The following is a 20,023-nucleotide window of genomic DNA, read 5'->3' as shown; positions in this document are numbered from 1 at the left end:
ACTGTACATTGCCAGTTCATCCGAGCCTTCAACTGCTGTGCTACATTTGCAGTGAGCGTTCACTGGGGGCCCCTGTTAGGGAGACCGCGCGCTTTCAGCCTGGTTGGCTGCCAAACTCTCTGGAAGCTGAGAGGGTTAAAGCTCCAAGCCAGCTGGTGAACATTAGTTCCCCTCTGCGTCACGTCACTGGCTGATGGAGAGGCCGAGAGTGAGCTGGTGGCCTGCACTGGAGGGAGCTGCCCTCGGCTCTCCCAGGGGCCCACATGGCCTGGTGTCCGTCCTGCAACCCCAGGTAGGCTGGCCCTGGATGCAGCATCCTGAGGTGGATGTTGCCGCACACGGGGTGTGTGTGTGTGTGTGTGTGTGTGTGTGTGTGTGTGTGTGTGTGTGTGTACGTGCATGCTTCTCTTTGAAAGAGTTCTGTGCTGGCCAGAACTTCATGGAAAAAGAGAGGGTGTGGGGGCCAGAGAGAAGAGAGGGGAGCTGCTGTCCCCAGAGAGTGAGGAAGGGCCGACTGTTCTTTAAACCTTCAAGTGTCCCTAGAGCTGCTGGGCACAGCAGCCTCCTCTAAGGTGGTGTCCCCTCCCCCTCTTCCCAGGGTATGCAAGTCCCTAGAGGCCAGGGAACAATTTGCTGAGGTGGCTTAAGTACATGTTTTCTCCATCTGTTTTTGTGACCAAGACGAGTTTCAAAGGGGTTGCCATGTGCCGAGTCAGTAGCTAGTGTGTGGCCGCCCTGTGGTTTCACATGGCTGGCCAAGACCAAGACCTCCCCTCCCCAGAGAAATGCAACAAGGGCTTTCAGGGTCCTAAGCACCACGCTCCTAGTGACCTGCCCCTGCGGGGGGGGCGCAGCAGGCTGTTTCTCTGTGGCTCACTGATGCCGCCCCCAGTGTGTGATGGGGGCAGTGTTACAGGGAGGGCTTCGGAGCAGAGGTTACAGAAGTACAGATGTGCCCGGGAGGTTTAATTGCCCCCTGAGCTTCAGGGACGGAGTTAAGAAGCATGGCTTGGGATGTGTGTTTTCCTAGTTTGCTTGGAGGTCAGGAGGGGAAAAAATGTCCAAATTAGGAATGGGCTTGTGGCTTCGCTGAGCATAGGGAAGAGGAGAGTGTCTAGTGTGGACTCTGGGATCTGAGGGACACTTCTGGCCAATGAAGAGTAGGGGGTGTGGAGAGTCTTGCTCTGGCTTGGGCTATCAACCAGTGTCTGATGGCTCATGTTTAGGTCTGCTGTAGGGGGTCTCCACGCTTTCCAGGAGACTCCTGGCCAATCCTCCTCCTCAACCCCACTCCCCGTTCTTTGAGCCTAAGTTGGTCTGGAACTTGCTATGTAGTCAGGAGTGATCTTGAACTTCTGACATTCATGCCTCCTGAGCGATGAGATTGCAGCGCTGTACCTCCAGGCTGTGGTTTTGTGGTACCCAGGATCCAACCTAGTATGGTGAACCCAGAGCTTACGCGCACAAGGCAGGCAACTGAGCCACATGCCCAACCTTCGCCTTTTCTAACCAATGGAGAAATGGGGGATGGCCCACTTAGGGACCTCAGGTCATCACCTTGGCAACGACTTCCCTCTGCTTTGCCCCAGCCAGCCCTTTGTGAGGTTGTCTGAGCCTCCACTGACTCCCAGAAGCAAATGCAATGTCCTTATTACAGATGAGAGAGCTCAGATGACCAGTCTGGGCCACCCAACTGGGTGGCACTTGTGTTGGGAGTCCTGGTTGGAGCCTCACTGTAGTCAGCCAGCCCTGCTCTTGGGCTGGCCCACCATCTGTGGTATACAGTGTGTGTTCCTGTAAGCCTTTGACTCTGCAGGGTCAGGACACAGTGGCCTGGGCAGTGGCTGCCCCTTCAGGGATTTTTGCTACATCCCATGTCTCTGAGTTGGAGATAGACTTTGGTGGCTAAGACCTGGGCAATGAGCCAAGTTCATGTTCTCACTGTGCCAGTCATACGTGGACAAAACATCAGTGTCCTGTCCCAAAGCAGGGTGAAGGGATTATTGCCGTGGACACACCGAGCTACTGTCAGTGGGACATTTCCAGCAGTGCTTAGAGGGCCACTGAGTCACAGTTAGGGTGACTGGGATGGTTAATGCAGATTGTTGACCTCATAGGATCTGGACCCTCCCAGGAGACAAACCTTTGGGCATGTCTGTGAGGAGGAAGTTCGGGTTAGCTTAATTGGTGTGAGAAGACCCAACCTGAATGTGGGCAGCACCACCCCGTGGGCTGGGGTCCTGGACTAAATTAAATATCATGGAGAAAGTGAGATGGGGCATACATTCAACACTGTTTCTTGACTGTGGGTGCAGTATGACCAGCCTCATGCTCCTGCCTCCTTGCCTTCCTGCCATGATGGACTGTGTCCTCACACTACGAGCCAAAGCCAACCCTGCCTCCCTCAAGCTGCTTTTGGCTGGTGTTTCACTGCAATATCAAGAGAAGTAACTGACCCAGTGGATGGGAGCAGCCTCAGCCTCGGTCCCTAGTGGCCTACCACAGATGGTCTGCCCCACACAGTGGGTGCTCAAGGCAGCCCACCAGAGGGGTCGCAGTTAGGACAAAAGGCAAAAGGAAACAGGGTCCTTTGGGATGTCTGGCCTTTCCGAGGGCCGGGTGTGGGGAGCTACCATGGTCAGTCCCCTCTTAAGTCCTCAACAGAAGTTCATATGGGTGACAACTTCAAACCACATACCGACTCTTTCCATTCATGGAAGTGTTAAAAAGTTAATGGGACCTGGAGGATGTAAAGCACTGGTGTGTAAGAAGCCCAGGGTTCCACCCCCAGTACCCTATAAACCAGGCACGGTGGCACATGCTTGTAATTCCAGCACTTTCAGGGTAGAGGCAGGTGGATCAGGAGTTTGAGATCATCCTTGGCTTCACAGCAAGTTTGAGGCTAGGCTAGGCTGCATGAGACCTTGTCTAAACAACAACAAAGTAGATAAATGTAAAAGAGTACAGACCGTCCTCAGGGTGACCCATCTTTCTGCCTTCCAGGGGTGAGCATCAGCAGTGAGAGTCCATTTCCTTCCAGCCCTCCTTCCTTCCCTGCCTCCTTTCCTCCTCTCCCACCTACTTCCTCCCCCATTGGTCTCTCTAACCCAGGCTGTCCTTTAAATAACTCTAGTGGAGGATGGTCTTGAGTTTCTGACCCTCCTGTCTCCACTGCCCAGGTGCTGGGACCACAGGCTTCATATCCCCCCACCCTCTATCTCCCCATCCACCCACCCCCATCGCTGAGTCTGGGTTAGGTCCTTTTCTTTCTATTCAGGACTTGCCTTTTCCAGGATAGCTCTGAAATTGAAAACAAAAATACGAAAAAATGTTAACTCCCACACGGTGGAATTCTCAGCTTCAGCCTTGTTGTGAAGCCAGAAGAATGCAGTCTGAGGTCATCCAGACCTTTTACCTGGCCTTTCCTTCCTTTCCTAGTGGAGATGTCCACAGCACAGCTCAGGAGTGGTGGATTCCAGAAGCCCTTGTCTGAGATGCTGGGCAGGTGCCAGGGACAGAGTCCACGATGAGAGACAGTGCAGAGTGGATGGCGTCCAGGGATGAGACTACTTTACTCTGGTCCCTTGTCCTTCTTCTGGAGTACCTTTGGTCCTGGACATGATAAAGCTCTGCAGGGACACTTTCTTGTAGCCAACGATCATTTACCTGAATTGTTGTTTAATTTCTGTCGTGGGAACTGCCACTGGTGTCACATACTAGCAAGGTATGGCAGTGCCAAACTGGAGCTGGAGACATGAACAGGTGGGGAGACCCCCTACTGGCATTTCTGGGGACAGTGTCTAGCTACTTACAGACAGACGTGAAAGAGGCTGAGGAGTGCACGTACCAAAATCTGCTTCTGTGTTTCAATGGGAATCGCTGAAGGCATGCTGGTGCACCCTCTGATTGTCCACTGGTAGCAGTTTGGGGAGACTCCAAAAGCAGATGGCCTGGTAACAGAGGAGATGGGGTTTGCGGGAGTCTCTTATAGAGAACCCTGATTTCCTTGACTGTGGGCTGAGGGAAGAGAGCTGCCTTACGGTGCCAGGTGATGAGGCTGGGAGTAGAGGGAGCAAATGCCTGTGGCATTCTAACAGGCTAGGACCACAGGGGCAGTGCCAATCATGCAGGCTAAGAGGGGCTGCCCTTTCTGTCCCCACAGGATTTATGGATGTGATGGCTGTTGGCCTCATTCCTGTAAAACTAGGCACAGATCGAAACCGTTCATGCTTTATGGGCTGAAAGCAGTTTATTGGTCCAGGGATGTAGCTTAGTTCCTAGGGTGCTTACCTACTGTGTTTGAGGCTCTGGGTCCCATCCCCAGCCCTGCATACACTGTGCGTGGTGTTGCATGTCTGTCATTCCAGGAGGATCTCAACTTCAAGGTCATCCTTCCCTGTGTAGAGTTTAAAGCTGCCTAGACCACATGAGAATTTGTCTCCAAAAAAAAAAAAACAAACAAATAAACAAGCAAGCAAAAAGAAACAACAGATCCCTAATTTGCTAATTAATGGAGTTCTGTGACAAGTTAACTTTATTTGATAAATAAGAAAAAAAGGTTTTTCTGATTTGTTGGCTCTGGAAGTCAAAGTGGTCATTACTTGATGAGTTTACCTTGGGGTGTCTTCTTAAAACACACACACACACACACACACACACACACACACACACACACACACACATACATAATTTAATGTGTGTGAGGGTGAGCATGGGTGTGTCATGGCACCTGTTGGAGGTCAGAGAACAACTTTTGGGGGTCAGTTGTCTCCTGCCTTATTGAGGTGGGTCTCTCTTCTTGTGGGCTGTGAACTCCAAGCTAGTTGGCCTGTGAGCTTCCAGTCAATTCTCTGGTCTCCACCCCTGCTCTGTGGGCAGAGTTCTGGGATTATAGATAGCTGGAAGTTTTCCTGTGTCCCGCCCAGTCCCACAGGCACTCAGACCAAAGTAAACACACAGAGACTTACTCTAATTACAAACTGTATGGCCTAATGGCTCAGGCTTCTCCTTAGCTAGCTCTTACAACTTAACTCAGCCCATTTCTATTAATCTATGCATTGCCATGTGGCTTCGTGGCTTTGTGGCTTACCGGCACTTTCACATCTTGCTTCTCGGCAGCATCTCCCCTCACCCTCTTCTTCCTCTGTCTCTTTAGTTTGAATGTACCGCCTCACCTCTGCCTTGCCATTGGCCAGACAGCTTTACTTATCAACCAATTAGAGCAACATATATTCACAGCATACAGAAAGACATCCCACAGCAGCACACCACTGCATCCAGTTTTTTACCTGGGTTCATAGGATCAAACCCAGGTCTTCAGGCATGTGCTGCAAGTGCGCTATGCCATTTGTTCTTGGTCATACGGCATGTGTGAAGGAACACAACGAGCAGATAAGCCCATGAGGTCTGTTGGATGAGGAAGGCGATGAGAACAATAGAAACAGAATATGTCTGTATGGGAACTGTAACTAACTTCCTACCCTCTTTATCACGCAGTTCCTAGGGTGCTTGCCTAGCATGCTTGAGGCTCTGGGGCCCACCCCCAGCCCTGGGCATGGTGATGCCTGCCTGTAATTCCACATGTCAGGAGGATCTGAATAGTACTAGTTCACCACCCCCTCCAGATTGAATTGGCCATTTCAGGTGCTGTCTAGCAGTTTCCTATGTCCTCAAAAGTGTGTGGAGCCTCTGGCTCACACAGGAGCTGTGCCCATCTCTCTAGGAAGCTGCTGGCCCTCCTGTCTCCAGCTCCTGAATGCTGGGATTACAGGTGTGTGCTACAATGACTGGTTTATGCCATGCTGGGTGAACAAGCCCAGGGCATTGTGCGTGTGAAACAAACATCCCCAGCCCCCCTGCAGTCATTTCTGATGACTTATCTCCCCTCCAGCCTGCTGCCTTCTGTTCCCCAGGCCCACCCTCCCTGCTACCAGCAGTCGGATGTTTGGATAACCGGGCATAACTGGGCGGGTGATCACAGGGACCCTGCTTCCGCCTGTGTCTGCTGGTTGACAGATGTCTCTGCATGAGCCTGGGCTGCTTAGTGCCTTGCATGTCAGCTGTAGTCCAGCAGGGTTCCCAGTATGGGGCAGGACACCAGGAGTGAGGAGCCCCCAAACCCTTGCTACTGGACACACTGGGAGACTATCCAGCCATGACTCTTTGTTGTGATATAGCAGAACCTTGGTTGGCAGCCAGGGCCTATCTGGAGATAGCTGGGTTGTTCACAGCACATATCCCACTGAGTGAGTCAGAGACGAGAGAGGAGATGGTGGTGGATTCTGGAAGGCTGGGAGCTCACACTTGAGCAGTGCCCTGTGTCTGTCAGCAGAAGACAGAGAGCCATGCTGGTCTGTCTCCACTACTTCACGGTCACGTTTACGGTCAAGTAAGCTTTCTTCCAGTCACACGATAGACTCTTCAGTCTAGCATTTCCTGTACCCTGTTTGGGGGTTTCCATCCACACAGTCTCTGTGCATCCGAGTCAGCACACACCTTCCATTGCCCTTGGCTAGGGATGCAGTGGGAATGCCCCCATACTGCAGAGACTCCTCAGCTGGGCCCTCTTCCTCTTTGCTGGGCTTCACTTGAGTATTTCAAGAGACAATTGGACCTCTGGTAGGGAGTGCAAAAGGTGGGGTTCCTCTGCATTCCTGTTTTCCAGATTAGGGACCCGGGATCTGAGTACTCCTGGCCACGTAGGTGGGTAGTGGATTAGGAGCCAGGCCCGCCTGTCACCAGCAGAGCCCTTGCTTGCTTTAATCCGGGTCACCCTGGGCAATGACTTAAGGGGTAGTAGCTCATCTCTTGGCAGTATTGTCCCAGGGGTAACTGAGGACCCATTGGGGATCAACCCAAGTGTCTAATGATGGGTGAGTGGGTACACAAAGCATAGTCTGCATATCCAGTGGAGAATCGTTCAGCTTTGAAAAAGAAGGAAATCCTGATTCGTGCTACAACCTCAAACCATGAGGATACATTCTAAGTGCAATAAGCCAGTTACAAAGAGATATATAGTGCTCAATTTTTAAAATAGTCCTTTATTTTATGTCCCTGAGTTTTCTATGTGTATGTGCATCACATGGGTGCCTGGTCCCCACAGAAGTCAGAAGAGGATGTAGGATCCCCTAGAACTGGAGTTATGGATGGTGGTGAGCCACTATGTGGGGGTTAGGAACTGAACCTACATCCTCTGCAAGAGCAATGAGTGAATGAACCGTCTCTCCAGCTCCACATGTTATTCCTTAAGCAGTGCCCTGTGCCTGCCTGTCTTAGGGTTTCTGTTGCTCTGAAGAGACACCATGACCATGGCAACTCTTATAAAGGAGAACATTTCATTGAGGTGGCTCGCTTCTAGTTCAGAGATTCAGTCCATTTTCATCACGGTGGGACATGGCGGCATGCAGGCAGTCATGGTGCTGGAGAAGGAGCTGAGAGTTCTACATCTTGCAAGGCAACAGGAAGTAGTCTGTCTCACTGGGTGTGGCTTGAGCATGTATGAGACCTCAAAGCCCACCTCCACAGTGACACACTTCCTCCAACAAGACCACACCTACTCCAACAAGGCCACACCTTCCCTTAGTGCCACTCCCTCTGGGGGCCGTTTTCTTTCAAACCACCACACTGCCCGAGTGGTCAGACAACTCATAGAGGGAGAAAGTAAACTGGTGTTTGCCAGAGGCTGTGGAGAGGAAAGGTCTGTACTTACTAAGCTCAGCGTTGTCGGGGATAGACGGGATGGTAAAGACAGTTCTGCAGGTGGTGCTGAGGTTACATAAGAAAGATGATCTATAATGCCACTGGACTGGCTGTACACATCAAGATGGTTAGATGGGGGCCAGCATAACCAAGATGGCTCAGTGAACACAGGTCTTGTCACCGAGCCTGGCAACCTGAGTCTGATCCCTGGGACCCACATGGTGGAAGTGGAGAATCTACTCCTAGAAATTGTCTTCGGTCCTCCACACCTGCTCAACGGCATGAGTGCCCCCCACCCCATGAGTAATAAAGATTACAACGGGAAAATTGACGTTTTGTTTATTTACTAGTGTTTTGTTTTGTTTTGTTTTGTTGTTTTTTTGTGTTTTTTTGTGTTTTGTTTTGTTTTGTTTTTGAGCCCAGGCTGACCTCAAAGTAATTATGAAGCCAACAATGACCTTGAACTTCTGATCCTCTGGTCTCTATTTCCCAATCGCTGGGATTACAGGAATGTACCACCATGCCCAGTTTATGCACTGCTGGGGATAGAACCCAGAGCCTTGTGCGTTGCTAGGTAAGGCTCTGCCAACTGAGCTTCAGCCTGGCCCTTTAAACAAAATTAAAATGTAAAAAGAAATCATTTAAAAGAATCTGAAAAAAAGAATCCAAGTGGGGCCAGTCCAAAGACTCATGGGGTCTTGAAGCTTTGAGCGAGCCCTTCCCACCCGGGCTTGGCCCTTCTCACTTGGTTGTGAGGAAGGCTTGCTGGAGTTGAGAGCCTTGGGCCAGCCTGTTCTGAGGGCACACTGCCGTGGGTTAGAGATGAAGTAACTGAAGCCACCTCTTCTGGTCCCTTCTCCCTTGCCTGGAGGTGTTTATATCATTTGAACTGTCAACCCCAGAGAGATGCTAACACTTAGGGATTAGAAATGCATTGGCCTTAAACATTTAAATGATCCTTTTTCCATTTGTGAAGGGATTTAGGGTCGTTCTCTCCCTCCCCGTCCCCGCCCCTGCCCAGTTACAGTGGGCTGAGGTGACCTGGGGAAGCAGCAGCTAAAGATTGGAGAGTTTGCTCCTCCTCTGCCCTTGCGGTTTGTACAGTTATTAAGCCTTCACCAGACCATTTCTTTGCCCTGCCTGTGTCTCTTCCAGGTCCGGGCCCTGGAAAGAAATGAAAGTTAAATCTCATGCATCACAGCCCCAGCCATGCAGAGAGCATTTGCTAGTGGTGTTGGCCATGAGGGAGAAAGCTGGCTTCTAAACAAAACATGAACCAGACAGAAGCAAGAACGAGTCTGGTCAGATGCTATGCTTTACTGAATCGTTCCATTCTTCTCTTTCCAATGACATTTTTATTCGGTTGGGGAGGGTGGTCGCGTGCCACGCTGTATGTGTGGACCCCCTTCTTCCACCATGTGAGTTCTGAGGTCGTCGGGCTTGGCAGCAAGTGTCCTTCCTCCTGAGCCGCCTTGCTGGCCCCATTCCATTTCTCTCACACTCTCTGTGACTACCAGCTTCCTCAAATGACTGTCCATGGTCATTGTTCCTTACAACTGTTCCAAAAGGTCTCTCCTGCCCACCAGCCTGGGCTGGACCATTTAGTCTTCTGTGTGCTTTCATGTGCTCACACCACACCACAGAGAGAGACACACACACAGGCTTTACATACAGATTCTCACAGACATACTTGTCACCCACATGCATATGCACCCCCATACACATTCCCCATGCTCAGACAAAACACATGTTTTTATGTACTACACAGGTCCATTTTTGCACACTCATGTACACTGTCATCAATATACGTACTATATCACATGCATGCACTCCCTGAGTCCTTCACACACATTGGCAGTCACACATGCATACACAAATGTACATCCTTGTTGTCATACACATCCACACATACGTGTACACCCATACCCATACACACCCATCACACAATGGAGCATTCTGCATATACACAGCCCTTATGTCCCTCACACATTTAACCTCCATGTAAACATGTGTCCACGGAGCTCAACAGAGAGAACCATTTATGGTAGTTGCTAGATCAATAGCATCCAACTTCCATGGAGTTTATCACAGTAGCACGTGGAGCCTCCATCTCTGCCCATAGCTGTGACTCTGCGGGGCTATGTTTGTTCCAGTTTGTGATCAGGAGTATATTAGTTACTCTATTCCTGACAAAGCCACCTAAGGAAGATATTTTGGCTCACAGTGTGAGGGTACAGTCTGTCGCGGCAGGGAAGGCATAGTGGCGGTAACCAGAAGCAGTCGGTCACATTGCACCCATAGCCAGTCACAGAGAGATGCATGCTGATGCTCAGCTCACTTTCTCCTTTTTATGAAGTTAGGACCCCAGCTCGTAAAATAATGCTGCCCCCAGTTAGGGTGGGTCTTCCCACCTCAGCCAACCCAGTCTAGAACTCCTTCACTGACAAGGTTAGTCTCCTAGATGGCTGTAGACCTTGTCAAGTTGATGGCGTGATCCATGACAGCCTGCTGGGGCATGCTTGTCTCACAGATAAGATATACATCAGTGGCTCTCCAGGAGGTTTTTACCCTAGTTGGCCACATCCCCAACCCATAATAGGGTGCCCCACCCCTTTTCCAAGTGCCTGCTCGGCAGGGAAGTGGGTTCAGACTTGGTAGAAGAAAACCCCAGGTGTCTGGTGTGGTAGGAGGGCTGTGTGAGCCTCTGATTCCCGTGAGCTCTCCAGGCCTCTTTGGTCTGTGGCTTCCGTGTCTGGTTCACTGAGAGCATTTCTTAGGGGTTTTGGGATGCTCAGAGACCTGTGGGGGCGACTTTGTGAACCCACATGTGGGTTTTGCAGCAACCTTTACCCCTGTTAGCTGGCACTGGGGGCCACACATAGGTCTTGGGGGTGGGACGTCTCTGGCTGGCGATGGGCAGGGTACATGTAGGGTACATGTACTTGTGTGTCTATGAGTGAGCACGCAGTTGTGTGTAAGATTGCTTACAGATCACTTTTGAGTGGAGGAGATTTGTGTGGCAGGCTCGATTGTGTGGGGCTTAGTGTTGGCTGCTGCACAGGTCACGGTTGAGTTGTGGTGGAAGGTGGACTTGCTACTTAATTCCCTGGGTTCTTAGGTGTGGGCCTGCCCCCTGCCCCTGGTCCTAACTCTACTGCCCAAGCTGAACACCAGTGTGCAGGGCCGCTGTTGGAAGGATCTCGTGTGCCTCCTTGCCTCCTTGGTCACTTAAACCGCTCAGCTGCTTCTACCCTTGGAGGGTTCCTATCTCCTCCCTACCTCCTGCACCGTCTCTGGGCTCCAGCAGGCATATGCCAGGCTAGGAGCCCTCTGCCCAGGGTGAGGAGGAGTGAGAATGGTGTGCACGGATAGATGGACACAAGCACAGGTGTGCACAGGTGTGCACAGGTGTGCGCCAAGCCCCATGTATGTCTGTAGGGCCGGGGGCAGGGTTCTCAGAACATGGTCCCGTAGCAGTGGTCCCAAGCAGGGGCACGGGAGGGAGACTGTTTCTCGAGGGCTCTGTCAGGGCATGATGAAGGGGGATGTAAAGATGGCCCAGTGGTTGGGAGCATTGCTGCTCATCTAGAGGATTCAGGTTCAATTCCCAGCTTACAATCATACGTGTGTGTGTGTGTGTGTGTGTGTGTGTGTGTGTGTGTGTGTGTAATTCTAGTTTCGGGGGATCTGACATCCTCTCCTACCCTCTGTTGGCACCAGGCAAGACACCCATACATATAAAGTAATAAAATAGTTTTTAAAATGAAGAGGCTGGTGATGAGGACACACGGGCCACTGTTGGGGGACAGAGCGAGTCCCCTCTCTGTGTGCCTTCTTTTTGCCTGACTCCATCACACTCCTTTTGCTCTCTGTGCTGGCTCTGTGTCTTTCCTTCTGTCTGCCTGCTTATCTCTCTGTCTGTCTGTCTGTCACTTTCCTCCTGTTCTGTTCTCTCATTTGCCTCTTGTTCCTGTGTCTGTCTTTCACATCACCTTGGTGTCCCAGTCCACTTCTCCTTTTTCCTTATCTGATTTCTGCCACCCTGCACTTCCTCCGTCAACCCCTTCCCACCCCAGTCTTTCCATCCCTCTCCTTCTCTTCCTGCCCCTCCCCCATTTCCTTCTCTTCCTGTCCCTCCCCCATTTCCTTCTCTTCCTGCCCCTCCCCCATTTCCTTCTCTTTCTACCCCTCCCCCATTTCCTTTCTCTTCCTGTCCCTCCCCCATTTCCTTCTCTTCCTGCCCCTCCCCCATTTCCTTCTTTCTACCCCTCCCCCATTTCCTTCTCTTCCTGCCCCTCCCCCATTTCCTTCTCTTCCTGACACTCCCCCCATTTCCTTCTCTTCCTGCCCCTCCCCCATTTCCTTCTCTTCCTGCCCCTCCCCCATTTTCTTCTCTTCCTGCCCCTCCCCCATTTCCTTCTTTTCCTGCCCCTCCCCCATTTCCTTCTCTTCCTGCCCCTCCCCCCTTTCCTTCTTTTCCTGCCCCTCCCCCATTTCCTTCTCTTCCTGCCCCTCCCCCATTTCCTTCTCTTCCTGCCCCTCCCCCCTTTCCTTCTTTTCCTGCCCCTCCCCCCATTTCCTTCTCTTCCTGACACTCCAATTCTCCTTTTCCCTCCTTCCTTGTCTCTGTGTCACTCTGTCTGTCCCTGATCCCTGAGGCCGCACTATATTGGTGCTAAAGAGGACACTGGCTAGCACTCCTCCCATGGAAAAAACCCTGTGGCACAGAAGCTCCAGCCACGGCTACTGGACCTCCCTGGAGACTGGCAGTGCCTGTGGTGTGGGGACAGGTGTCCTGGGGCAGCCCAGTGACCAGAAGGGCACTGACGTCAGGCAGGGAGGCACCTGTGTTTTCCCCGAGGGTGAAGCCCCAGGCAGTCAAGGCAGGGAAGTAAGAGCCAAAGCTGAGGTGTTTGGCTCATTCCCTGGCGTGGGGAGTGGTGAGTCAAACACAGTCAGCCATCCCCTCAGGTTCCTTGCCTGGAGATGGCAGGAGAGGGCGGGGAATATTCAGTATGTGTGTTCGTTCATGTGCTTGCTGAGCAGGACATTCTGGCCACAAAGTCTTCATGTTGTCTTAGGTACCACAGGCAATCTTTGATGGTTTAAGTCTATGAGGGTGGATGTGCACAGGTAATGGGGAAATATTCTGTCTTCCCTCCTTCTCTCCCTCCCCCTCCCTCATCCCTCTTTTCCTCCCCCTCCTTCTTCCCTCTCTTTCCTCTCCCTCTCTCCTCTCCCCTCTCTTTCCCCTCCCTCCCTCCTCTCCCCTCTCCCTCTCTCCCTCTCTCCCTTTCCCCTTCCATCCTCCCTCTCTCCCTCCTCCCTCTCTCACCCCTTCCTCCTTCTTTCCTATGTATGTGGTATATGTGTATGTGTGCTTGACCATGTGCATATGTGTGATGTTCATGTTCTGTGTGTGTGTGCGCAGACATGCACATGGAAGCCAGAGACTGATATCAGGCATCCTCCTACCTCACCGTCTACCTTATTCTTTTTAAAGACTTATTTATGTTTAGTTATATGTCTGTGCACCTGAGTGCAGGTACCTGTGGAGGCCAGAAGAGGGCGCTGGAGCCCCAGGATGTGGAGTTACGGGTGGCTGTGAGCTGTTTGAACTGGGTGCTAGGAATCAAACTCCAGTCTCTGCAAGAGAGCAAGTGCTTTGACTGCTGAGGCTCCCCTTTAGCCCTCTACCTGGTCTGTCTGTCTGTCTGTTTTGAGATAGGTTCTCCTCCCTGAACCTGGAGCTCATTGTTTGAGCCCATAGCATCCTCCTGTGTCCACCTCCCTGGTGCTGGGATTATACTTGCGTGTCTCTATGACCAGCTTCTTGCGTGGTCTCCAGGGATGGGACTCAGATCCTGAAGCTTGCCGGGCGAGCACTTCACTGACCGCCTCTCTCCAACCCTAAGTTCATCACTCATTGGCTAAGCAGGGAAGTGGGAATGCATGCCTCACTCAACAGTGAAGGGCCAGTGGGGCTTGGTTTCCCGTCTGTGCCTGCCTCGGACAGCTGTGTGGATGTCCCCAGAGGGCGTCGGAGCCTATGGATCTTGCGCATATTGTCTGTGAACGCAGAGAGTGTGTGAGTCTTGCATTTGTGCCCTTGGCACCTCTGCCAAGTGGCAAGGCTGGCATCAAGTGCAGAAAATTAAATGTCCCTCTTGGATCCAGTACGACAGAAGGAGACAGGAAGAAGGGGGGTGCGACACAGAGGCTGCTGGAGACTGGGTGGCCTGGGCGGGCGCTGTGGCCATAAGGGCTAGGCTGAGCCCCACTCACGAAGCCTGAGGCTGGCGCCAGGGCCAGCTGGGCGGTGGGTACTGAGAAGCTCACATCTCAGATGCCTTCTTCACAGTCATCCCTCCTGGAGACAGCTGCATCCAGCCTCCCTGTGTGCCCCTGAAGAAGAGTTCCAGCCCGTCCTGAGCTGCAGCTCCCCTCTGAGAGACCAGTGAGAGACCAGCACTCCACTGGTCATGTCGGGGCATCTGAAGCCCCGTGACTTTTCCCTGCACCATGCTGACCGGGGGTGACCAGATCACTTCATCCCCAACCCCCAGGCTGTTCCTGGAGGCTGTATTAGGTCAGCCGGGCTCAGGAGAGGTGGACCCTGGGGCTGTACTTGCTCCTTTCTCTCTGTGACTTCCGGCGAGGACCTTGTTAGCGGCCACGACTTCTCATCCTCCTCCGGGAGCCCTGGCTGAGGACACTGAGCAGGCTTGTTTTTCCAGGGTGGTGATGTGGTGGTGTGTGCTCAGCCCTGAGACAGACTGGGTTAGGAGCCCTGGGAAGTGGTCACCTGCTCTGTCTTACCAACCTGGATGGCACAGGGCTCGTCCTCTCCCGACCTCACCCCAAACCTCCTTGAGCCCCTGCACAGTCCCTATGAACTTCTCTTTCTTTTATTTCTTCTTGTGCCTCCATGGCTAGGAGATGGATCTCTCTTTGGAGTGGGATTCCAAGGATGCAGGGGCAGTGTGACTTGAGACCCAGGCCCCTGGGGAAGACCCACCAGTGACCGCCCTGTGCGTGAAGGGCGGCTTCTTCCTCAGAGCCTGAGCACTTATCTACTGTTCCTCAGCCGTGTGAACTTAGAGCAGTCACTGCACCTCTCCAAGACCTGTTTCCCCACCTAGAGCAGCCAGAGAAACAGGTCTCTTTGCAGGGCTACTCTGAGGGTGGATTGGAAGTCTCAACCCCTAACGTGTGTGAGCAGACCCCTCCATGAGCTGTTTTCTCCAGCTGTCCCTGAACACCGGTCATCAAAGCCGTCACCTCCCTCTGAGCAACACCCTTGTGGTAACCAGCGGAGCTGCGGAGTGCCAAGAATCCTGGGCCCAGAGCATCCCTTTAGCTCCCTAAACCTCCTCGCTGGCGGCTGGGACACAGGCAGGCCATTTAGGGACACTTGGCCCTTGGATTTAAGATTCTCTTTCATAAGAATCCACAAACCAAAGTTTAAAACTCAATTGGAAGTCAGCGCCAGGCCTTCCGAAGGCAGTTGAGGGCAGTCCTAAGACAGCCAGGTGGCTAGCTGCTTAATGGATATGGGGTAGACGTGGCTGGCCAGGCCGAAGTCAGAGCTCACAGCACAGCAGCCTGACTCGGAATTTATCATCATCATCATCATCGTCCCCATAATCATCATCCCCATAATCATCATCATTGTGCGTGCACACATGATCAGTGGACAACTGTGTCTATCAGGCAGGTAGGCCTCCCTAAATAGGCTAGACTGGCTGGCCAGTGAGCCCCAGGCATCTGCTTGTCTCCACCTTCCCAATGATGCGATTATGGCACATCACACCCATCTTTTGACATGATTCGAACACAGGGTCTCACACTTGTGTGGCAGGCATTTTACTGACAGTCCACCCCCCGCCACCACATGGAGAAGTTGTTGTTGTTGGTTTTTTGCAGACATTTATTCAGTCTGTAGTCTTTGAGTCTGTGGATGTGGAACTCTGTAGACAGGGACGCTTCATCCACAGTTAGACTCGGCTGGATACATTTAAATGTTTAATATTTCGAGCACACAGAGGAAGCTTGAACTGAGTCTCTTAAGCTGCTCAGCGGTGTTTGTTGTTGCACGGGCAGTTGCCATGGACAAGCACCTCCCCCACGTCCACAGGGAAGGAGCTTCTGAGGACAGGAGTTGTGAAATCAGCTTTGTGCTTCATAGGGTGCGTGTGTGTGTCCGTGTGTGTGTGTGTGTGTGTGTGTGTGTGTGTGTGTGTGTCCCCGTGTGTGTGTGTGTGTGTGTCTGTGTGTGTGCATGCAGTATGTGCCTGTGTGTTTATGCATGTGCACACTTCAGTGTGTATATATGCATATGTGTGGAGGTTAGAGGGTAATGCCAGGTATCTTCCTCAATGGCCCCTGATTTTTTTTTTTTTTCTTGAGACAGGGATTCTCACTGAACCTAGAATCTTCCCTTCTCTCCCACCCCAGAGCTAGGATTACAGGTGTGAGCCACCCCACCCAGCTTCTTCTCTGAATTCGGGTCCTCATGCTTGGGAAGCAAATGCTTTACCAATGGAGACATCTCCCAGTCCCAGTTAATAGCAGGAAAAGATGAAATGAGTACCACGGTGCATGACAAGCAGTTATAAAGTTTTGTTGTACTTTCTCAAATTGTGTATGTGCGTGCACAGATGAGTGTGTGTGTGTGTGTGAGAGAGAGAGAGAGAGAGACAGACAGACAGACAGACAGACAGAGAGACAGAGACAGACAGAGTGAGAGGGGGACGGAGAGAGAAAATGACACTGTGACACTGTAATGTGAAATGTACTTCTCTCTTTTTTTTGTTTTTTGTTTTGTTTTGTTTTTTTGTTTTTCGAGACAGGGTTCCTCTGTGTAGCCCTGGCTGTCCTGGAACTTGCTCTGTAGACCAGGCTGGCCTCGAACTCACAAAGATCTGCCTGCTTCTGCCTCCCAAGTGCTAGGATTAAAGGTGTGCGCCACCATCGCCTGGCAAAATGTACTTCTTTATCATAAAAATTTTAAGTTCTGAGGCCTTATGTGGGTACAGTTGTTGTAACGTGGGCTGGCAAGATGGCTTAGTGGGTAAAGGTACTTGTCACCAAGCCTGCCAACCTGAGTTTGATCTCCGGGACCCACACAGTGGAGAACTGACTCCCACAAGTTGTCCTCTGGCCGTGCCACACGGTCCCTGGCTTGTGCATGAATGCCCATCTCTCTCTCTCTCTCTCTCTCTCTCTCTCTCACACACACACACACACACACACACACACACACACACACACACACTGTCATCATCATCATCATCATCATCATCATCATCATCATCTGAAAATAATTGCAGGCTTGTTTAGTGTTCACAGCTTTTCAGCTTTATTCGATGTTGTCAAACTGCTCTTCAAAGCCACTAGACAAGTTTCTCGTCTCCACTTACATAATGGTTGATTCATGATTTCACTTTATTTTATGTTTTATCAATCCAGTAAACATGAATGAGCCTGCTGTAGTTTGTATTCTCCTCATTTGCTATGCACTGGACATGTGGGTTTCTTCTTCCTTCATTGGTGTATTTGTGTCCTGTGCTCAGCTTCCCCTTCTGGGAAAACATTTTTGAAGAGATGTGAAAACATTTTTGAAGGGATGCCAACCATTTCTCATTCATACCCTTTCTAACTCCAGTCTTTGCTTGGTCATGATCTTGGGGTGTGGGTTGGTTTGTTAGGCAACAAACAATTGTATGTTATACTTTTTTTATATGTATATTTAATCACTTACATGTTCACGTGTGCATGTTCATGTGTGTGAGTGTGTGTATATGTGCGGGGGTGCGGATGTGCATAAAAGCCAAAGGTTGACATTGGGTGTTTTCCTACGAATTGATCTCTGCTTTATGTTTTGGGACAATATCCCTCCGTGAACCTGAAGTCTAATGATTTGACTGTGCTTGGTTGGCCTGAGAAATCCGGGATCCCCTGTCTCTGCCTCCCCGGCACTGGGATAGCAGACGCTGTCGCTGGGGATCTGAACTCATGGCAGATGCTGTCGCTGGGGATCCAAACTCAGGCCCGTGTGCATGTGCTTGAGTGGCAAGCACTTTGGCAGCTGAACCAAGCCCCTGTCCCTCAGCGAAAATGGCAGTGTGTCTGCAAGTCATGGCTCTGAACTTCTCGTTGCTGGTATTCAGTTACCTTTGTGTACCACTTTTTCCTGACCACCTGCCCATCACTGACCAGGCTTCACTTTGTTCCCGTAGACTTTACAGATACTTTCTTTAGTTACGTCTTTTGTGAGTTGAAACCTTTTCTCTCCTCCCCGGTTTTAAGCTTTATTTCCTTTTTGAATCTTCCTGTGCTCTCTAGTTTAACACTGTCAATGGAAATTGAATGTGCACCACATTTAGTTAAAATTTTCTAGCAACCACATTTCAAGTGATAGACAGAGGTGAGATCAGTGTTAGTAATGTGGGGCCAGCAAGATGGTTCACTGGGTAACTGCCTCTTGATGCCAGGTGTGATGTGCTAAGTTTGATCCCCAGGATGCGCATGGCAGAAAGATAGAACTCTCAAAAATTGTCTCACAGTGTGCACATGCACACACACTCGTACACACTCACACACACACACACACACACACACACACACACGCATACACAGTGTGTGCACAAATACACACAAGAAGCGTTCCTCTCTTAAGATGCAAATGTTTGTGTGTTGAGGATTACCTTCAGATAGGTGTGTGTGTATGTGTGTGTGTGTGTGTGTGTGTGTGTGTGTGTGTGTGTGTGCCGTCTTGTGCATGGCCAGGATTGGATTCCATGTTTGCACATGCCTAGGATGATCCCGTCCTTGAGGGTTTGGAAAAATCCAAACTGTACATGTGCTTCAGCCTAGATCTTGGTTAGAGTTCGTGGCTTCTCTTCCCTCCCTTCCTCTCCTCTTCCCCGTCACTTCCTTCTCTCCACCATTTCGTTCCTTTTCCTTTTCCTTTTCCTTTTCCCGTGTCTCCTCGCATTTCCTGCTTTTTTAGTGGTTGGGGCTAAGTCCCACTTTCTGTTTCTTTTTTTTTAGCTGTTTTCAGGTTACCCTGTCTCTCTCCAGGAGTACATCTCTCTCTCTCTCTCTCTCTCTCTCTCTCTCTCTATATATATATATATATATATATATATATATATTTGTTTTGTTTTTTGTTTTTTGTTTTTTTGAGACAGGGTTTCTCTGTGAAGCTTTGCGCCTTTCCTGGAACTCGCTCTGTAGACCAGGCTGGCCTCGAACTCACAGAGATCCACCTGCCTCTGCTTTCCGAGTGCTGGGATTAAAGGCGTGCGCCACCACCGCCCGCCTTCTTATCTCATTTTTCAATCAGCAATTTATTAGCAATATTCTCACGTGTCATTCTCATATGCCTTTTCTAGTTCTTGGTTGGTGACTGCTTCGGTGTGTCTGTATGTCTTGAGCTGGTGGGGACAGAACCCATACTTTTCTGAGCACTAGGCCAGGCATTTAACTTGCACTTTATAATCTGTACTGTACCAAGCTACTGAGCTACCTCCAGCTCTTTTGAAAGTCATATGAGTCTTGAATCCCAAGTATTTTGCCAAACATGACCCCCTCGAACCCTGCCTCCCTCCTGTTCTCTCGGCTTTCTCCTTCTGTGGTACTCTCCTCCATTCTCATGTCTTTTCACCTCCTCTTTCAATCACCCAGCACTTTTCACTTAGGCATTCTTAACCCTTTATTAAGCTGACTCCAGGCTCTTTCTGCTGCTGTCTGCTCCTCTTGCCCATGAGTGTGTTTGCGTGCACTTTGTAATTTGAGGTAATGAGTAGAGGTTTAGCTGTAGATTTGCCTGGCCCGAGTGTTCCTTCCAAAGTGGTCTCCTGGATGCTTGCCAGGGTCTTTAAAGTTTGGTTTTTTTTTTATTTTAAAAACCACATTTATTTATTTATTTGTTTGTATGGATGCATGATGTGTTCGTGTGTGTGTGTGTGTGTGTGTGTGTGTGTGTGTGTGTGTGTGATGCCAATGGAGTGGGTGTGGAGGTCAAAGGACACATTTAGGATGGGGGACTGGCAGCAAGTACCTTTACCCACTTAGCCATCTCAACAGTCCTAATTACCTGGTCTTCAGGAGCAGTACAGATTTGGGATCAGTTTTCTGTTCTGTCTGTGACTTGGGGTTCATAGTGGGGTGGGATGAGATGTCAGTTTAACTCTGTACCCAGTGAGGCTCAAACCTGTGACCACAAACCTTCTGGAGAGACCTCGTTAGCCTTTACCTATTTCCCAAGAAGAGGGCAACAGTGCAGCCTGCCTGGTGTATCTGTGCTTTGGGCACCGGA

General features: G+C 50.7%; 1 protein-coding gene across 1 annotated transcript in view; it reads left to right on the top strand.

The window, feature by feature from the left end:
• The first annotated feature begins 207 nt into the window (after window positions 1–207).
• Window positions 208–20,023, top strand: part of Gli2 (GLI family zinc finger 2) — a 168,736-nt gene continuing 148,920 nt past the window's right edge. The window contains exon 1 of the mRNA XM_036201985.1: window positions 208–292. The gene's annotated coding sequence lies outside the window, so the exon portion shown is untranslated. The remainder of the gene's footprint in view (window positions 293–20,023) is intronic.

Source organism: Onychomys torridus, chromosome 11 (genome assembly GCF_903995425.1).
Source record: "Onychomys torridus chromosome 11, mOncTor1.1, whole genome shotgun sequence".
NCBI lineage: Eukaryota > Metazoa > Chordata > Mammalia > Rodentia > Cricetidae > Onychomys > Onychomys torridus.
This window is presented reverse-complemented; position numbering and strand designations above follow the sequence as displayed.